The sequence below is a fragment of the Sminthopsis crassicaudata genome, chromosome 4 (assembly GCF_048593235.1).
Source record: "Sminthopsis crassicaudata isolate SCR6 chromosome 4, ASM4859323v1, whole genome shotgun sequence".
Classification (NCBI taxonomy): domain Eukaryota; kingdom Metazoa; phylum Chordata; class Mammalia; order Dasyuromorphia; family Dasyuridae; genus Sminthopsis; species Sminthopsis crassicaudata.
In genome coordinates, this window is record NC_133620.1 from 214,993,983 (window position 1) to 215,016,617 (window position 22,635).

Genomic DNA, 22,635 nt, shown 5'->3' on the forward strand with positions numbered 1-22,635 from the left:
TGTATATATGTGTGTGTGTGTGTGTGTGTGTGTGTGTGTGTGTGTGTGTGTGTGTAGGTAATTTTTCAGCACTGACTCTTGAAAACCTTTTGTTCCAACTTTTCTCCTCCTTCCCCCAACCCCTCCCCAGATGGCAGTTTGACCAATATATGTTAAATATGTTAAAGTATAAGTTAAATACAATATATGTATACATGTCCACACAATTATTTTGCTGTATAGAAAGAATTGGACTTTGAAATAGTGTACAATTAACCGGTGAAGGAAATAAAAAATGCAGACAGACAAAAATAGAGGATTGGAAATTTTATGTAGTAGTTCATAATCATGTCCCAGAGTTTTTTCCCTGAGTGTAGCTGGTTTTATTCATTACTGCTCTATTGGAACTAATGTGGTTCATCTCATTGTTAAGGAGGGCCATATCCATCAGAATTGATCATCATATAGTATTATTATTGAAGTATATAATGATCTCCTGGTTGTGGTCATTTCACTCAGGATGAGTTCATGTAAGTCTCTTCAGACCTTTCTGAAATCATCCTGTTGGTCATTTCTTACAGAAAAATAATATTCCATAATATTCATATATCACAATTTATTCAGCCATTCTCCAAATGATGGGCATCCATTAAGTTTCCACTTTCTAGCCACTTCAAAGAAAGCTGCCAAAAACATTCTTGCACATACAGGTCCCTTTCCCTTTTTTAAAATCTCTTTGGGATATAAGCCTAGTAGTACCATGGTTGGATCAAAGTTTGATAATTTTTTGAGTATAGTTCCAAATTGCTTTCCAGAACAGCTGGATGTATTCACAATTCCACCAACAATGTATCAATATCCCAGTTTTCCCACATCCCCTTCAACATTCCGCATTATCTTTGCCTGTCGTTCTAGTCAATCTAAAAGTAGTGGTTAAAAAAATAAAATAAAATAAAAGTAGTGGTATCTCAGAGTTGTCTTAATTTGCATTTCTCTGATTAATAAAGACTTGGAGCATTTTTTCATATGGCTAGAAATAGTTACAATTTCTTCATCTGAGAATTTTCTGTTCATATCCTTTGAACATTTGTCAATTGGAGAATAGCTTAATTTCTTACAAATTAGAGCCAGTTCTCTATATATTTTGGAAATGAGGTCTTTATCAGAACCTTGGACTGTAAAAAAAAAAAATTCCCAGTTTATTGCTTCCCTTCTCATCATGTCTGCATTAGTTTTGTTTGTACAAAAACTTTTCAATTTTATATAATCAAAATTTTTCTATTTTCTGATCAATAATGATCTCTAGTACTTTTTGTTCATAAATTTCTTCCTGTTCCACAGGTCTGAGAGGTAAACTATCCTATCTTCTTCTAATTTATTTATAATCTCATTCTTTATGCCTAGGTCATGAACCCATTTTGACCTTATATTGATGGACAGTGTTAAGTGTAGGTCAATATCTAGTTTCTGCGATACTAATTTTCAATTTTCCCAAGAATTTTTGTCAATCTATGAGTTCTTATACCAAAAGCTTGGGTCTTTGGGTTTGTCAAACACTAGATTATTAAAGTTATTGAATGTTTTGTCCTTTGAACCAAACCTATTCCACTGAACAAATAGTCTATTTTATAGCCAATACCAAAATGGTTTTGGTAACTGCTGCTTTGTAATATAATTTTAGATCTGGTACAGTGAGGCTACCTTCATTTGACTTTTTTTTCATTAATTCTATTGAAATTCTTGACCTTTTGTTTTTCCATATGAACTTTGTTGTTATTTTTTTCTAAGTAATTAATTGGTAGAGTGCTAAATAGTTTAGGTAGTATTTTCATCTATATTATATTTGCTTGTCCTATCCAAGATAATTTAATAATTTTCCAATTGGTTAACTCTGACTTCATTTGTGTGGAAAATGTTTTGTAGTTTTGCTCATATAGTTCCTGATTTTCCCTTGACAGATTGATTCCTAAAGATTTTATATTATGGGTAGTTACTTTAAAATGGAATTTTTCTTTCTAACTCTAAGTGTTGGATTGTGTTAGTGAGATTTAAGAATACTAATGACTTATATGGGTTTATTTTGCATCCTGCAACTTTGCTAAAGGTGTGGATTATTTCCTATAGCTTTTTAGTAGAATCTCTGGGTTCCTCTAAGTATACCATCATATCATCATAAAAGAGTGATAATTTGGTTTCCTCATTACCTACTCTAATTCCTTTAGTCTCTTTCTGAACTCTCATTGCCAAAACTAGCATTTCTAATGCTATTAAATAGTAATGTTGATAGTGGTCAACATTGTTTTTGTCCTGATCTTATTGGGAATGGTTCCAGTTTATCCTCATTACATATGATTCTTACTGATAGTTTTAAGTAGATGCTACTGATTAATTTAAAGAAAAGTCCATTTTTTCTATAATCTCAAGTGTTTTTTTTAATAGGAATAGAGTTGGATTTTATCAAATGTTTTTTCTGCATCTATTGAGATTATCATATGGTTTTTGTTTATTTGGTTTTTAATATTTCCTAATATTCAACCAGCCCTGCATTCCTGGTATAAATCCTACTTAATCATGGTGCATTATCCTGGGGATGATTTTCTGTAGTCTTTTTGCTAATATTTTATTTAAGATCTTAGCATCAGTATTTATTAGGGAGATTGGTCTATAATTTTCTTTCTTTATTTTCACCTTACCTGGTTTTGGTATTAGTATCAGATCTGTGTCTTAAAAGGAACTTGGTAGGAATACTTCATTCCCTATTTTTTCAAATAATTTATATAGCATTGGGGATAATTATTCTTGAAATGTTTGGTAGAATTCACATGTAAATCCATCTGGTTCTGGGGATTTTTTCCTAGGGAGTTGATTAATAGCTTGTTTTATTTCTTTTTCTAAAATGGGAAAATAGCTTGTTCTATTTCTTTTTCTGAAATGGGAATATTTAAGCAATTTACTTCCTCCTCTATTAATCTAGGAAGTCCTTATTTTTGTAGGTATTCATCCATTTCTCTTAGGTTATCAAATTTATTGGCATAAAGTTGGGCAAAGTAACTCCTTATTATTGCTTTAATTTCCTCTTCATTGGTGGAAAGTTTTCCCTATTCATTTTTAAGACTAACAATTTGAATTTCCTATTTCCTTTCTCTTATCTAATTTGCTGAAGGTTTATATATTTTATTGATTTTTTCATAAAACCAACTCAGTTTTATTAATTCAATAGTTTTTCTTTTTTACTTTCAATATTATTAATTTCTCCTTTTAATTTTAGAATTTCAAGTTTGATATTTGAATGGGGGTTTTTAATTTGGTCTTTTTCTAGCATTTTAAGTTGCAAGCCCAATTCATTGACCTTCTCTTTCTCTATTTCATTCAAGTAAGCCTCTGAAGATATAAAAGTTCCGCTTTTTACTGCTTTGGGTGCATCCCACAAATTTTGGTATGATGTCCTATCATTGCTATTATCTTGAGTGAAATTAATTGTGTCTATAATTTGCTGTTTCACCCAATCTTTTTTTTCTTTTTTTATTAATTTTATAATTATAATTTTTTGACATTACATATGCATGGGTAAATTTTTTTCAAAATTTTCCCTTGTATTCATTTTTCCAAATTTTCCTCTCCCTCCCTCTACTCCCTCCCCTAGATGACAGACCATCCCATACATATTAAATATGTTCCAGTATATCCTAGATACAATGTAAAACCAAATTTCTTGTTGCACAACAAGAATTGAATTCCGGAGGTATAAGTAGCCTGGGTAGAAAGACAATACTAGCTGTTTCTGTCCATCATTGATCAACTGGAACTGAATTAAATCTTCTTTATCTTGAAGATATCCACTTCAATCAGAATGTATGTTCATACAGTATCATTGTTGAAGTGTATAGTGATCTCCTGGCTCTGCTCATTTCACTCAGCATCAGTTCATGTAAGTCTCTCCAAGCCTCTCTGTTTTAATCCTGCTGGTTATTTCTTACAGAGCAATAATATTCCATAACATTCATATACCATAATTTACCCATCCATTCATTCTCCCATTGATGGGCATCCATTCATTTTCCAGTTTCTAGCCACTACAAAAAGAGCTGCCACAGACATTTTGGCACATACAGGTCCCTTTCCCTTCTTTAGTATTTCCTTGGGATATAAGCCCAGTAATAGCCCTGCTGGATCAAAGGATATGCACAGTTTATAACTTTTTGGGCATAGTTTCAAATTGCTCTCCAGAATGGCTGGATTCTTTCACAACTCTACCAACAATGCATCAGTGTCCCAGTTTTCCTGCACCATCTCCAACATTCATCATTATTTTTTCCTGTTATCTTAGCCAATCTGACAAATTGACAATCATTCTTAAAGATGAGATTAATTAGTTTCCAAATACTTTTTTTGTCTATTTACCCCTAACTTTTTGTTGAATATAGTTTTTATTACATTGTGATCTGAAAAGAAAGCATTTACTATTTCTGCCTTTCTGCATTTAATTTTGAGGTCTTTATATCCCACTATATGGTCAATTTTTCTATCAGTTACATGAACTGCTGAGAAGAAAGTATACTCCTTTCTGTCACCATTCAGTTTTCTCCAAAGGTCTATCATACGTAGTTTTTCTAATGTTCTCTTTACCTCTTTAATTTGTTTCTTATTTGTTTTGTGGTTTGAGTTGTCTAATTCTGAGAGTACAATATAGAGATCTCTAACTATTATAGCTTTGTTATTTCTTCTTGCAACTCTCTTAACTTCTCCTTCAGGAAGTTAGATGCTATACCACTTGGCACATATATGTTTAGTATTGATATGGCTTCATTGTTTATGCTACCTTTTAGCAGGATATAGTTTCCTTCCTTATCTCTTTTAAATAGATCAATTTCTGTTTTTGCTTGATCTGAGATAAGGATGGCTACCCCTGCTTTTTTGGCTTTACCTGAAGCATAATACATTCTGCTCCAGGCTTTTACCTTTACTCTGTATGTATCTCCCTGCTTTAAATGTGTTTTCTGTAAACAGCATATTGTAGGGTTCTGACTTTTGATTCAGTCTGCTATCCACCTTCACTTTATGGGGGAGTTCATCCCATTCACATTTACAGTTAAAATTACTAGTTCTTTATTTCCTGCCATAATACTATCCCTAGAATATGCTTTTCTTTTTCTTGCCCCCCCTTTTCCCCTTTCCCAGTATTAAACTTATGGGCACCACTTGCATCACACAGCTTTCCCTCTTTAATATCCCTCCCAACCCTTTTGAATATCTTCCCCTTTCTTGTACCCTTCCCTTATTATTCTTTTCCTTTTCCCTTTTCTTCTACCACTTTTTAATGAGATGAGAGAATTTTCTCTGTAAAATAAATATGTCAATTATTTTCTCTTTGAGCAACTCTGATGAAACTAAGATTCACACAATGTTCTTCCCCCTCTCTAAATTCCCTCAGATATGATAGGTTTCCTTTGCCTCTTTGTAGAATGTAGTTTCCCTCTTTTTGCCTTGCCTTTTGCTTCTAAGGAGAAAATCAGATCTAAACAAAAAATTTGATTTTCAACCATAAGACTTAAGAGTATCAGAAAAAGGTAAAAACTCTTGAGAACTGTATTTGTAGATATACATAAAGAATACGAGTATAATTTGATTTTACTGCTATAACAAAAAAAAAAAAAAAAAGGAAGTAGAAATGGAAAGGGGATAGAATCAGAAAAAGGGAAGATGCTTTATTCCAAGTTCTTTTGCCTTTTGGAATATCAGATTCCAGGTCCCCTTTATTGTGGAAGCAGCCTGATCGTGAGTGACCCTTATTGTGGCACCTTAGTATTTAAATTCTTTTTTCCTGGCTGCTTGTAATATTATTTCCTTAGTCTGGTAGTGTCACCTACTTCTGAAATTTGGCCACAATATTCTGTGGAGCTTTTTTTTTTTAGGGTCTTTTTCAGAAAGTGTTTAATGAATTCTTTCAATGCCTATTTTATTTTCTGGTTCTATTACCTCTGGACAGTTCTCTTGGATGATTTCCTGTACAATAGTATCTACGCTCTTTTTTTCATCATAGTTTTCAGGAAGTACAATAATCCTCAGATTGTCTCTCCTAGATCTATTTTCCAAGTAGATATTTCACTTTTTATTCTAATTTTTCTGGTGATCTGGCAGATTATCTTCAGCTAAGTTATTTCCACTTCCATTCTTCATGAATTTTTCCAATCAAACATTATTTTTGAGGCTAGTAGTGAGGCTAGTAGTGAAAGAGACACAGAAAGTCACATGTGCCTTCTCTGCCATCTTGACGCCGCCCTGGAAAAGTGGCCTTTCACTCCCAAGATTTTTTTTTAAACAAAGTCACTTTATTATAAATGTTTTTTGACAGTATATATGCATGAATATTTTTAATAACATTATCCCTTGTAATCATTTTTCCAAATAATCCCCTCACTTCCTCTACTCCCTTTCATAGGTGACATACATTTTACATGTGTTACAGTATAACCTAGTACACTGTATATATGTATATATGTATATATGTGTATAAATATAGTATATATGTGTAAATATAGTATATATGTGTATAAATCCAATTTTGTTGTTGCACGTTAAGTATTACATTCCAAAGCTATAAGTAACCTGGGTAGATAGTCAGTAGTGCTAACAATTTACATTCACTTCCAAGTGTTCCTTCTCTGGGTGTAGTTGTTTCTGTCCATCATTGATCAACTGGATATGAGTTGGATCTTCTTTATGTTGAAGATATCCACTTCCATCAGAATACATCTTCATACAGCACAGAAGTGTATAGTAATCTTCTGGTTCTACTCATTTCACTCAGCATCAGTTGATGTAAGTCTTTCCAAACCTCTCTGTATTCATCCTCCTGGTCATTTCTTACAAGAGCAGTAATATTCGATAACCTTCATATACGATAATTTACCCAACCATTCTCCAATTGATGGACATCCATTCCATCTTCCAGTTTCTAGACACTACGAAAAGAGCTGCCACAAACATCTTGGCACATACAGGTTCCTTTCAGCAATACTGGATCAAAGGGTATGCACAGTTTGATAACCTTTTGGGCATAGTTCCAAATTGCTCTCCAGAATGGTGGATTCTTTCACAACTCCACCAACAATGTATTAGTGTCCCAATTTTCCCACATCCCCTCCAACATTCATCATTATTTGTTCCTGCCATCTTAGCCAATCAAACAGATGTGTAGTGGTATCTCAGAGTTGTCTTAATTTGCATTTCTCTGATCAGTAGTGATTTGGAACACTCTTTCATATGAATGGATATAATTTCAATTTCCTCATCTGAGAATTGTCTGTTCATATACTTTGACCATTTATCAATTGGAGAATGGTTTGATTTCTTATAAATTAGGGTCAGTTCTCTATATATTTTGGAAATAAGACCTTTATCAGAACCTTTAACTGTAAAAATATTTTACCAATTTGTTACTTCCCTTCTAATCTTGTTTGCATTAGTATTGTTTGTACTGAAACTTTTAGTTTGATGTAATCAAAATCTTCTATTGTGTGATCAATAATGATCTCTAGTTCTCCTCTGGTCATAAATTCCTTCCTCCTCCACAAGTCTGAGAGGCAGACTATTCTCTATTCCTCTAATCTATTTAAGATCTCATTCTTTATACCTAAATCATGGACCCATTTTGATCTTATCTTGGTATATGGTGTTAAGTGTGGATCCATATCTAATTTCTGTCATACTAATTTCCAGTTTTCCAAACAGTTTTTTTTCAAATATTGAATTTTTTTCCCTAATGTTGGTATTTTGGGGTTTGTCAAAGACTAGATTGCTATAAATGTACCCTTTTTTGTCCTTTTTACCTAATCTGTTCCACTGATTGACTGGTCTATTTCTTAGCCAGTACCAAATGGTTTTGGTGAGTGCTGCTATATAATATAATTTTAGATCAGGTACACCTATACCACCTTCATCTGACTTTTTTTTCATTAGTTCCCTTGCAATTCTCAAACTTTTATTTTTTCTAGGTCATTAAAATAGTTTCTTGGGAGTCTGATTGGTATAGCACTAAATAAATAGATTAGTTTGGGGAATATTGTCATCTTTATTATAGTCGCTCGGCCTATCTAAGAGCACTGATTATCTTTCAAATTATTTAAATCTGACTTTATTTTTGTGGCAAGTATTTCGTAATTTTTCCCATATAATTCCTGACTTTTCTTTGGTAGATGGATTCCCAAATATTTTATACTCTCAACATTTGCTTGGAATGGAATTTCTCTTTGTATCTCTTGCTGTTGCATTTTGTTGATGATATATAAAAATGCTGAGGATTTATGTGGATTTATTTTGTATCCTGCCACATTGCTAAAATTTTGAATTATTTCTAGTAGCTTTTTAGCAGAGTCTTTGGGGTTCTCTAAGTGTACCATCATGTCATCTGCAAAGAGTGATAGTTTGATTTCCTCATTTCCTACTCTAATTCCTTGAATCTCTTTCTTGGCTCTTATTGCCGAGGCTAGCCTTTCTAGTACTATATTGAATACTAATGGTGATAGTGGGCAACCTTGTTTCACTCCTGATCTTACTGGGAAAGGTTGCAGTTTATTTCTATTGCATATTATGCTTACTGAAGGTCTTAAATATATGCTCCTGATTATTCTAAGGAATGGTCCATTTATTCTTATACTCTCAAGAGTTTTTAGTAGGAATGGATGTTGGATTTTGTCAAATGCTTTTTCTGCATCTATGGAGATGATCATATGTTTCTTATTAATTTGATTATTAATATGGTCAATTATATTAATAGTTTTCCTAATATTAAACCAGCCCTGCATTCCTGGAATAAATCCTACTTGATCATAGTGTATTATCCTGGAGATGATTTTCTGAAGTCTTTTTGCTAATATCTTATTTAAGATATTAGCATCAATATTCATTAAGGAAATTGGTCTATAATTTTCTTTCTCATTTTTCGATCGACCTGGTTTAGGTATCAGTAGCATGGCTGTGTCATAAAAGGAGTTTGGTAGGACTCCTTCATACCCTATTTTTTCAAATAGTTTATATAACATTGGGGCTAATTGTTGTTTAAATGTTTGGTAGAATTCACATGTAAATCCATCTGGTCCTGGGGATTTATTCTTGGGGAGTTGATTAAAGCTTGTTCTATTTCTTTTTCTGAAATGGTACTATTTAAGCAATTTATCTCCTCCTCTGTTAATATAGTAAGCCTATATTTTTGGAGGAAATCATCCATTCCACTTAAGTTATCAAATTTATTGGCATAAAGTTGGGCAAAGTAATTCCTTATTATTTCTCTCTACATTGGTGGAAAGATCCTCCTTTTCATTTGTAAGACTAACAATTTGATTTTCCTCTTTCTTTTTTCTGATCAGATTTACCAAAGTTTTATCTATTTTATTGGCTTTCTCATAAAACCAACTCTTGGTTTTATTTATTAATTCAATAGTTTTTTTTTTTTTCTTTCAATTTTATTGATTTCTCCTTTTAGTTTTTGTATTTCAAGTTTGATTTTTGGTTAGGGATTTTACTTTGGTCTTTTTCTAGCTTTTTAAGTTGCAGGCCCAATTCATTAATCTTCTGTTTCTCTATTTTGTTCAAATAAGCCTCTAAAGATATAAAATTTTCCCTTATTACCACTTTAGCTGCATCCCACAGATTTTGGTATGATGTCTCATCATTGTCATTATCTTGGGTGAAATTATTAATTGTTTCTACAATATGCCGTTTCACCCAGTCATTTTTTAATATGAGATTATTCAGTTTCCAATTACTTTTTGGCCTATTTACCCCTAACTTCTTATTGAATGTAGTTTTTATTGCATTGTTGTCTGAAAAGAAGGCATTTATTATTTCTGACTTCCTGGATTTAATTTTGAGATCTTTATGTCTTCATATATGATCAATTTTTGTATAGGTTCCAAGAACTGCTGAGAAGAAAGTATATTCTTTTCTATCAACATTCAGTTTTCTCCAAAGGTCTATCATACCTAGTTTTTCTAAAGTTCTATTTACTTTTTAAATTTCTTTCTTATTTGTTTTGTGGTTTGATTTGTCTAAATCTGACAGTGCAAGATTGAGATCTCCCACTATTATAGTTTTACTGTCTATTTCTTCTTGCAACTCTCTTAACTTTTCCTTTAGAAAGTTAGATGCTATACCGCTTGGTGCATATATGTTTAGTATTGATATGGCTTCATTGTTTATGCTTCCTTTTAGCAGGATATAGTTTCCTTCCTTATCTCTTTTAATTAGATCAACTTGTGCTTTTGCTTGATCTGAGATAAGGATAGCTACCCCTGCTTTTTTGGCTTTACCTGAAGCATAATACATTCTGCTCCAACCTTTTACCTTTACTCTGTATGTATCTCCATGCTTTAAGTGTGTTTCCTGTAAACAGCATATTGTAGGGTTCTGACTTTTGATCCAGTCTGCTTTCCTTCTCCATTGATGGGAGAGTTCATCCCATTCACATTTACAGTTAAAATTACTAATTCTGTATTTCCTGCCAACATATTATCCCTAGATTATGCTTTTTTCCCTTGACCCCCTTGAACCCCTCTGCAATATTTAATTGATAGACTCCATTTGTGACACGCAGCCCTCCCTTTTTAGAATCTCCCCCCCTCCTTCCAAATCCCTTCCCTTTTCTTGTACCCATTTCCTTTTTCTTTTTCCTCTCCCCCCTTTTAATGAGGTAAGAGAGAATTCTCTGAAAAACAAATATGTCAAATATGTACTCTTTGAACCTACTCTGATGAGAGTAAGATTCACACAATGTTTCACCCCCTCTCTAAATTCCCTCAGATGTGGTATATTTTTTCTATGCCTCTTCCTGGGAGATGTAGTTTCCCTCTTTTTATCACTCCTTCCCCTTTTTCTGATACTATCCCCTTCCCTTTACTACTCCCCCCTTTTTTTATATCAGTAAAATCAAATTATCCATGCAGACTTTCCATATATCCACAACAGAGATACAGTTCTGAATAGTTCTGTTTACCTTTTTCTGTTTCTCTTCAGTCTTGTGGATGTAGATCAAATTTTTTGTTTCTCTGGTTTTTTCTTAGAAACAAATGGACTTCCTCTGTTTCATTAAATGAGCATCTTCTTCCATGGAAGAAAATGCTAAACTTATCTGGATAGTTTATTCTTGGTTGCAATCCTTGATCTTTTGCCTTTTGGAATATCAGTTTCCAGGCCCTTTGATCTTTTAATGTGGATGCAGCCAGATCTTGAGTGACCCTTATTGTGGCCCCTTGATATTTGAATTGCTTTTTTTCTAGCTACTTGCAATATTTTTTCCTTTGTTTGGTAGTTCTGCAGATTAGCCACAATGTTCTGTAAAGTTCTTTTTTTCGGGTCTTTTTCAGAAGGTGTTTGATGAATTCTTTCAATACCTATTTTCCCTTCTGTTTCTATTATCTCTGGACTTCTCTTTGATGATTTCTTGTAAAATAGGATCTAGGCTCTTTTTTATCATAGTTTTCAGGAAGTGCAATGATCCTCAGATTATCTCTCCTAGATCTATTTTCCAGGTCTATAGATTTTCCCAGTAAGTATTTGATGTTATTCTCCAGCTTTTAATTTTTTTTGTTGTTGTTTTGTTTGACTGATTCTTGGGTTTTCAATGAATCATTCATTTCTATTTGTTCTTTCCTGATTTTTAATGAGTTATTTTCTTCCTTCACATTTTTTAGTTGTTTTTGTATATGTCCAATTGAGTTTTTAAATGAATTATTTTGCTCTATTGATTTTTTTTCATTTCCATAATTTTTAGAGAATTATTTTCTTTTTCCAGTTATGAAATCCTACTTTCTTAAGACTTTTTTCTCTTTTCCAATTCAGAAATCCTATTTTCTTGAGACTTTTTTATCTTTTCCAATTCAGAAATCCAAGTTTCCTGTGATTTTTTTAACCTTTTCTAATTCACAAATTTTGTTTCCCTTCATCTCCTGTGAATTCTTTATTTTTTCCAACTCTAAATTCAGAACGTTGTTATTCTCTATCATAGCTTCTCTTTCCTTTCCCCATTTTTCTTCAAACTCTCTTAACTTTTTAATAGTCTCTTCTAGGAGAGAGTTATGTGATGGGGGGCAGGTATCATTCCCCTTTAGGCTGTTATCTGCTGACTCTCTGCTGTTAACTTCCTCGGGGTTGGATACCCGCTCTTGCTCTGTATAGAAGGAATCAATAGTTCTCTTCAGCTTTTACTCATGGTAAAAATCTTTTGGGGTCTGTCCTTGGGGTAAGAAGTTTATTTATTTATTTCTTTATCAGCTTCCTCCCAGACCCGATGGATGCGGAGGCTTCTGTGTGCGAGCTAAGAGATAGCTCTGGGAGAGAGTTCCTCTCCCCCTCCCTGGAAGTGCCTCAGAGGTGATTAGTAAGACTGTGCTGTGAGGCTTGCCCAGTGAAGGACCCTGCTGTGTGCCCTAGTGACTTCCCTGAGGTTTAAGACTTAACAGTAAAGGCGACACAAAGCCCAGCCAATGTATCCCATGGGGCATGGATATCAGCAGCTGATATGAAAAGCCCCTGTGCTCAAACTGGAAGTGTCTGCCCGGAAACCGCAGTCCCTATTTCAAAGGTTCCTGCTTCTCTGGGATTCTGTGGCTGAGTTCTACAGCCTCTGGCCAAGCCCAGCAATATTGGATATTGCCTCAGGCTGTGTCCCCACTGTTCAAGCTCTTAACTACCCCAAGGTGAAGCTTAGATAGCAGAAAGTGGCTGCACAGCCGTGTCAAGATCTGTTAGGTCACTTCTGGATTGGGATGGTTCTAGTATCTGGCTTTATATTTTAAAGTGGTTTGATTTCTCTTCTTAGCTGCTGTTTTATGAGAAGAGAAGAGCCTGTGTCAGATTCCTCTATCTCAGTGGCTTCTCTGATCCCAGAGTTCTCCCCAGCCTGATCGGCACAGTGTGCTAGCACCTAACCCTGTCTGTGCTGGCCTTTTTTCTTCCTACCTTTGGATCCGCCCTTTTCTGTTGAAATTCCAGATTCTCTTCAGCTGGTAAGTCGTGCTTCCAATCCTTGTGGTTTCTATCAGTCCAGCGTTATTTTTGAGGCTGATTTGACTAATTGGTAATGACGAAAGAAGGGAGCTTACAGATTCATTGTATCTTCTCTGCCATCTTGGCTGCACCTCCAGCTCTGGCTTTTTTGAATAGGATTGCTGCTAGATGGCACAGTCAGTCAAAAATTCCAAGCTCTCCAGATTTCATCCACACACAAAAAAATTGTGACTCAGGGCCAACGTAGATCAGTGAAAAACAAATTTGACCTGAAAAATAACAGGGTTTTTTTCTTAGGATACTTGTAGAATATTGAAGAAAAACCCAAGGAAAGAGGATTAACTATCTCTCTCTCTCTGCTGAAACCAAAAGCCAGGAATAGTGAAGGTTAGTTGGGTTCAAAGGTAGTCTCAGTCTGAGCCACAGAAACTTTTACCTCCCAAAACAATAGTGGGATTTGGAGGTTTAAGTCTGGAGAGATTGAGGGAAACTCTGCTGATAAATAAAGTTATTCCCAGCTATACTGCTACGATGCACCACCAAGTGAGTACAGAGGCAATGGTACAGAGTAATTGCTGATTATAGCCAGTAACAGAAGAGTACAATTTTTTTTTATTTTTTTTATTTTTATTTATTATATATTTTTTATAATATTATCCCTTGTATTCATTTTTCCAAATTATCTCCCCTTCCCCCTACTCCCTCCCCCCGATGACAGGCAGTCCCATACATTTTACATGTGTTACAATATAACCTAGGTACAATACATGTGTGTAAATACCATTTTCTTGTTGCACAATAAGCATTAGATTCCAAAGGTACATGTAACCTGGGCAGACAGATATTAGTGCTAACAATTTACATTCACTTCCCATTGTTTCTTCTCTGGGTGTAGTTATTTATGTCCATCATTGATCAACTGGAAGTGAGTTGGCTCTTCTTTATGTTGAAGATTTCCACTTCCATCAGAATACATCCCTATACAGTGTTGTTGTTGAAGTGTACAGTGATCTTCTGGTTCTGCTCATTTCACTCAGCATCAGTTGATGTAAGTCTCTCCAACCCTCTCTGTATTCCTCCTGCTGGTCATTTCTTACAGAGCAATAATATTCCATAACCTTCATATACCATAATTTAACCCAACCATTCTCCAACTGATGGACATCCATTCATCTTCCAGTTTCTAGCTACAACAAAAAGAGCTGCCACAAACATTTTGGCACATACAGGTCCCTTTCCGCTCTTTAGTATTTCTTTGGGATATAAGCCCAGTAGTAGTACTGCTGGGTCAAAGGCTATGCACAGTTTGATAACTTTTTGGGCATAGTTCCAAATTGCTCTCCAGAATGGCTAGATTCTTTCACAACTCCACCAGCAATGTATTAGTGTCCCAGTTTTCCCACATCCCCTCCAACATTCATCATTATTTGTTCCTGTCATCTTAGCCAATCTGACAGGTGTGTAATGGTATCTCAGAGTTGTCTTAATTTGCATTTCTCTTATCAGTAGTGATTTGGAACACTAGAAGAGTACAATTCTTGGGCTTTGAGTTCCAGGTCAGGGGTAGAAGAAAATTGAAATGAAGCAAGTGACATTATTCCCCCACCTTAGGACTAGAAGTGATTACACTATTTGTTTCTTTTTTTCTTTTTTTTTTTTAATGAGCAGATAAAGAAGAAACAACCCAACCATATAAATTTAGTATGGGAATAGAGAAGACCAGGTTTTTTTTTTTAGGGAGGAAGATTGAAGTTAAAAAAAAAAAGTCCCTTATCTAAAGAGTAACCTTAAATGGCTATCTGCTCAAAAAGTACTTATAGCAAAACTTAAAGTTATTGTAGGAGTAAGGAAGACCAGGGTTCAAGATACCAAAGTAAAAGAAGTTCTCCCACACCAAAGAGTAAAGTTAAATGGCTACTTGCCCAGAAAGAATTTACAGAAGAACACAAAAAAACCTTAAAAATCAAAGGAGAGAGACTGAGGAAAAATTAATAACAACACAAGAAAAACGAGAAGATTATGAAAAGAAAGTCAACCAACTAAAAAAGGAGATTGAGTCATGAAGCAGAAAATTACTCCTTGAAAATTAGAACCGAACAAATGGAAGCCAATAAAGTTATGAGACACATTTTTTAAAAAAGTAAATAATGAAAAATAGAAAAAATATTATATAATATAAGAAAAAGCAACACACCTGAAGAACATATCATAAAATTGTAAATATAATAATAATTAGACTACCTGAAAGGAATGAGCAAAAAATAGAACTTTAACACAATAATATAAAAAGTTTAAATTATCATCATTATAGAATAATAGAGAGTAGAAATTAAAAAAAAAAACTATCAATCAACACCTCAAAAAGATACTATATTAAAAACATAGAAATATAATTGCAACCTTTCAAAAACAGCAGAAGAAAGAGAAAATTATATAAGCAACAACAATGAAAAAAATTCAAGTATATTTGAGCTACAATAAGTATTTCACTGAATGTATCAGTGGCTAAAATGAAATAGCACAAGTCCTGTAATACCATATATCAACAATTAAATTCTCTAAGACACTATACTATATCCAGCAAAATTAAGCATAATATTGAATGTAACAATGGTCATACTGTGAGATTTTCAGGATTTTGTCTTAAACAAACCTGACCTCAATAGGAAATTTAGCATATCACTGCTATCATCAAAGACTAATTTCAAGGACCTCAATAATGAAAAATTGTTTATGTCTTATATGTGAAAATGAAAACCATCTGTGTAAGACTGACATTAGTAACTATAAAATCCAAAAGAATGATTGTTAGGAATATAACATAGAAAGGGAGCAAAAGGATTGGAGGAGATGGATTTAAAGAAGGCATTCACAGGAAGTAAGGGTATGTGACAAGGTGTTAAAGAAATTTCAAGACAAGTTATAAGGTAAAGTAGAAAAATTAGTAGGCATAGGAAATAAAGAAATGTACGCAAAATGATAATGATCAGGAATATAATTTGTTAGAAAAAATTAGCCATACAATGATTTGTCTTAGACAAATCAAACAAAATAGATTCAATAAAGAGAATAATCTATATTACATTATATTAAAAGAATATTAATATTCTTTTAGAAATATGTATGTGATATGCATTGACATATATAGCTATATGTGTCTGTGTTTGTATACATGTATATAGGTATATGTTTGGTTATGTACATGTGTGTGTCTATGTGGCCTGTTGTGTGTATGCATATTTATATGTATATGCTTGTATATATGTGTATCTATATGTATGCATGTATACATGTATAAGTATCCATAGAAATATCAATGCTAAATTGTTGTCTGCTTAGAAGAGATGGGGAGGGAACAGGGAAAGGGGAGAAAAGTATAAAGAAAGAAGTGCACAGAAGAAAACATAAGACAACCTACAAGGAAGCAAGTGAAAAATGTGGGACATTTTTAATTTTATTATTATATATTCTTTATATATTTTATATTATATATTATATTTTCATTATATATATATATATATATTCCTTCTTAAAATTGCAGTTTTATTGAAATATGATTTGAATCTTCACTGCTATTCTACAGGGTACATGACAATATTTGGTATGTTTTGTTTGTTTGTTTGTTTGTTTTTTTCCTGTATTTATTTCTTTTCCTATTTTGTTTTATCTTATTTTCATTTGTTTGTAATAGAGAAGAAGAAAAAGAGAACAAGAAGAGAAGAAAAAGAAAAGAAAAAATTAGGAGAAGAAAAAAAAGAAAAGAACAAGAAAGAAGGAAAAGAAGTAGTAGAAGAAGGAGGAGGAGGAGGAGGATGAGGAGGAGGAAGAGGGGGATGAGGAGGAGGAGGAGGAAGAGGAGGAGGAGGAGGAGGAGGAGGAGGAGGAGGAGGAGGAGGAGGAGGAGGAGGAGGAGGAGGAGGAGGAAGAAGAGGAGGAGGAGGAGGAGGAGGAGGAGGAGGAGGGGAGGAGGAGGAAGAGGCGAGAAGCAGCAGTCGCAGGACCTGGCTTAGAAGCTGAAAATGATAACTTGACCATAAACAAACCAATTTTAAACTGAGGTATTCATGGTAATGAGGCAAATTCTTCATCACACCATATTGTTCTGCAATTTCCTATCAATGATAACTGTATAAATACTTGAGAAGTTAAAAAAATTATGTCTATTCAATAAATAGCATTATTAGTCATTAGTCATTAGACTACTAATTAGAATGGTTATTAGAAACCAAGATTGCCTTCCCGCAAGAGGAGGCCTAGAATAGACAATCATCATTGAAAATTTTAGGATCTATCATGAATTTTCATTCATATACTTTGGAGTCATCACTGGCAATACGGAAAAAAAAAATATATTGGGCTCAAAAAGAGAGTCTTGATAACAGTATAAGTCAATAGGGACCTGTCTTCTAGCTCAATCACTTACCATATATGTGATAGGTGCTTTATTTATTTCATCACTATATGCTTGCTCCCTCATCTGAAAAAATGTAAATGTCAGACTCGTTGTTCTCTAAGGTTTCTGACAATTCTAAAACTTCAAATTTATTATTCCTTACTTATTCACCTGCCACAGTGAGACATTCTCTCAGAATTTATTTCTATCTTAGACAACAGATTCATTATTTCTTGATAAGTGAGTGTAATTAATAAAGAAGAAGAATTTCATCAATTTCATCTTCTATTCTCTGTTCCTGATGTATGCTTCAGGTAATTTCCTTTTCTTATTTTCTTGTAATGGAGTAAGAAAAGACAAGAATAGTTTATTTTCAGGGTAGTGTATTGCTGTCAAAGTGATACAAAACACAAAAACCATGGTATACAGTAATGCATTATTACCACAAAGTTTTTAGAATACCAATTGGCTTCAAGGGAGTATGGCCATTTGAATTAATCATAATTTGTTTTCATTGATTAGCATATTTAATATTTTCCTGTACAATATGTAATACTGTGCCAATCAATGTTGCCTACTTTTGTTAGTCTAAAATTTTAAACAATAACAAAGTTATATTGAGTTGTGTGGCATCTACATGCAATAAAAGGCCAACAGAAAATTAGACCAAAATTAATTAGAAACTAAATAATCTAATTGCAGATAAGGAGTGGGTGGAAAAAAAAAAAAACAAATCATAGATGCAATCAATAATTTCATCCAAAAGATTGACAATAATGAGACAACATACCAAAATTTTGGCGATGCAGCCAAAGTGGTTATTAGGGGAAATTTGGTATTTCTAGATGCTTACTACTATAAAATAGAAAAATAGAAGATCAAGGAATTGGGCTTACAACTAAAAAAATTTGAAAAAAAAAAACAAAAAAAAAACAAATTAATACTCCCTCAAATAAATACCAAATGTGAACTTGTAAAAATAAAAGGGGAGAATAATAAATTGAAAATAAGAAAACTACTGAGTTAATAAATTAAAGTAAGAGTTAATTTTATTAATAAAACAATAAAATAGATAAACCTTTAGTTAATTTCATTAGAGAAATGAAAGTAAAAAATCAAATTGGGCAGTTTCAAAAAAGAAAAAGCAAGAAATTTCCATCCATGAAGAGGAAATTAGAGGAATAATTAGGAGTTATTTTGACCAATTGCATGTCAAAAATTTTGATAAGCTAAGTGTAATGGAGGAATGCCTACAAAAATATAAATTACCCAGATTAACAGAAAGAAGAAATATTTTTTTAAAAATAGTCCCATTTTAGAAAAAGAAATAGAATTAGCTATTAATCAGCTCCCTAAGAAAAAATGTCCAGGGCCAGATGGATGTACTTGTAAATTCTACTAAACATTTAAGGAACAATTAATTCCAAATACTATGCAAAAATATATGAAAAAATAGAAAAAGAAGGATCCCAAACAAATCCATTTTATGATACATAGTGCTGATACCTAAACCACGTAGGGAGAAAACAGAGAAAGGAAATTATAGAACAATTTCCCTAATGAATACTGATGCAAAAATCTGAAGTAAAATATTAGCAAAGGGATTACAAAATATCATCCCCATGATAATATATTATGATCAAGTAGGATTTATACCAGGAATATAAGGCTGGTTCAATATTAGGAAAACTATTGTCTATATCAATAACCAAACTAACAAAAATCATATGACTATTTCAATAAATGCAGAAAAAACATTTGATAAAATCCACCACCCATTCCTATTAAAAACATAAGAGAGTATAGAAATAAATGAGTTTTTCTTAAAATGATCAGTACTATCTTTTAAAAAAAAAGTATCAGCAAGCATAATATGTAATAGGGACAAACTAGAACCATTCCTAATAAGATCAGAGGTGAAACAAGATTCCCCATTATAACCATTATTAATCAATATTGTATTAGAAATGTAAGGTTTGGCAATAAGAGAAGAAAAAGAGATTAAAGTCATTAGAGTAGATCATAAGGAAAAAAGTTTGAGGAAACTACTCTTTGCAAATGATATGATGGTATTCTTAGAGAACCTTAGAAAATTAAGTAAAAAACTACTAGAAACAATTCACAACTTTAGCAGAGTTGCAGGATACAAAAAAATCCACATCAATCATCAGCATTTTTATACATTAGTTCCAAAATCCAGCAGCAAGAGATACAAAGAGAAATTAAAATAATTGTTGATACTATAAAAATATTTGGGAGTCTATCTGCCAAGTCAGGAACTATATGAACACAACTACAAAACTGTTTAGACACAAATAAAGTCAGATCTAATCAACTGGAAAAATATTGTGTCAATGGGTGGACCGAGTGAATATAATAAAAATGACAATACTATCTAAATTAAACCGCTTATTTAGTGCCATACCAATCAAACTCCAAAGAAATTATTTTACATATCTAAGAAAAAATAGTAACAAAGTTCATCTGGAAGAAGAAATGATCAAGAATTTATGGGAATGAATGAAAAAATGCAAATCAAGTTGGCCTAGATGTGCCAGATCTAAAACTATATTATAAATGAGCAGTCCTTAAAACTATTTTTGGTACTGGCTAAGAAATAACAGTAGTTGATCAGTGGAATAGGTTAGGTTCAGAGAAAAAAAATAATCAATTCCTGTAGGAATCTAGCATTTGATAAACCCAAAGACTCCAGCTTTTAGAATAAGAACTCACTGATAAAAATTTCTGGGAAAACTGGAAACTAGTATGGCAGAAACTAGACATTGATCCACATCTAACTGCATATATACCAAGATGAGGATTGAAATGGATACATGATTTAGAAACAAATAAGGATATTATGAGCAAATTAGAGAAACATAGAATAATTTACCTCTCACATATATGGAGAAGGAAGTTATTTGTGACAAAAGAAAAACTGAAGTTCATTATTGAACACCAAATACCTCAATTTAATTACATTAAGTTAAAAAGTTTTTGTACAAACTAAACTAATGCAGACAATATTAGAAGAGAAGCAATAAACTGGGAAAACATTTTTACATTCAAGGCTTCTGATAAAGGCCTCAGTTCTAAATTATATGGAGAACTGACACAAATTCATAAGAATTCAAACCATTCTCCAATTGATAAATTGTCAATGGCTATGAACAGACAATTTTTAGGTAAAGAAATTGCAACCATTTCTAGTTATATAAAAAGGTGCTGTAAATCACTATTGATCAGAGAATTGCAAATTAAGACAACTCTGCAGTATTATTGTACAACTTTCTGATGGCTAAAATGACAGCTAAAGATAACAATGAATGTTGGAGGGGATTGGGAAAATGGGGACACTACTACATTGTTGGTGGAGTTGTGAACTAATCCAACCCTTCTGGAAAGGAATTTACAATTATTCCCAAAGGGCTACAAAACTACTCATACCCTTTGTTCCAGCAGTGTTTCTACTGAACTTATATGCCAACAAGATTTTAAAGGAAGTAAAGGGACGTACATTTGCAAAAGAATTTGTGGCAGCCTTACTGTAGTGGCAAGAAATTGGAAACTGAATAGATACCCATCAGTTAGAGAATGGCTGAATGAGTTATGGTAATGAATGTTATGGAATATTGTTTTACTATAAGAAATGATCAGCAGGATGATTTCAGAGAGTCCTGGAGAGACTTACATGAACTGATTCTAAGTGAAATGAGCAGAACCAAGAGACCATTTTACATGATAACAACAAAATCATATGATGATCAGTTCTGATTAATGTGGGTATTTTCAGAAATGAGATGATTCAGGCCAGTTCCAATGATTTTGTAATGAATATAGCCATCTACACCCAGAGAGAGGACTCTGGGAACTGAGTGTGGATAACAACATAGGATTTTCACTCTTTTTGTTCTTGTTTGCTTGCATTTTATTTTCTTTCTCATTTTTTTTCCATTTTTCTTGTGCAGTACAATAATTGTATAAATAAATATGCATATATCACATTTAACATATATTTTACATACATTGGATTACTTGCTATCTAGGAAGGATAGGAAAATTGGAACACAAAATTTTGCAAGGGTCAATATTGAAAAATTATCCATGCATATGTTTTGAAAATAAAAGCTTTAATAAAAAAGAATGCCATTTAGTTGCATTGACACATTGCAGTGATACTTCACAATTGTTAAAATAGAATAACTTATTTTTTTAATGTTTTCTACATTTCTTTTCACAAAAAACATGTAAACAGAGAAAGAATTGAAACAGTTATTCTTGTACTTTTAAAAATTTTAAAGAATTTTTAAAAATTAAATTTTTTTTTATTCATTACTTTGATCCCAATGTGATTCCTGGAGAGAATAGTAATGGTATTCAACAGAAGGTGATCCATTATGTTAAAGAAAACAATATTAGAACATTAATTTACATATTTTTTAAAAATTCTAAATATGGGGGTGGAAGTATACTTTATTTATATAAGAAATGTTGCTGACTCACTCAATCTGTAATGTCAGATGGAAATGTTATGTTCACTACTTAATACATTCTGAGGGGAGAGTGGGAAATTCACAAGGTAGAGGGCCTAAAAATGGTACTCTGTTGTCAATTAAGTTTCAGATTACTGTTCTGTGATTCACTTTCTACATTCTATGGCATTACCGAATATATTTACTACTTTGATTTTAATTTACTTTAAAAAACTGCTGAGTGGATTTAAAAGATTCCTTCAAATAAATCATGCCTTTTTTTTTTAAATTTTTCATTTTATTTTATAATTATAACATTTTTTGACAGTACATATGAATGAGTAATTTTTTACAACATTATCCCTTGCACTTACTTCTATTCAGATTTTTTCCCTTCCTCCCCCAACCTCCTCCCCCAGATGGCAAGCAGTCTTATATATGTTAAATATATTACAGTATAATTTAGATAAAATATATGTGTGTAGAACCGAATTTTTTTTGTTGCACAGGAAGAATTGGATTCAGAAGGTAAAAATAACAGTTTACATTCATTTCCCAGTGTTCCTATTCTGGATGTAGCTGGTTCTGTCCATCATTAATCAATTGGAATTGGATTAGCTCTTCTCTATGTTGAAGAAATCCACTTCCATCAGCATACATCCTCGTACAGTATCATTGTTGAAGTGTATAATGATCTTCTGGTTCTGCTCGTTTCACTCAGCATCAGTTGATGTAAGTCTCTCCAAGCCTCTCTGTATTCCTCCTGTTGGTCATTTCTTATAGAACAAT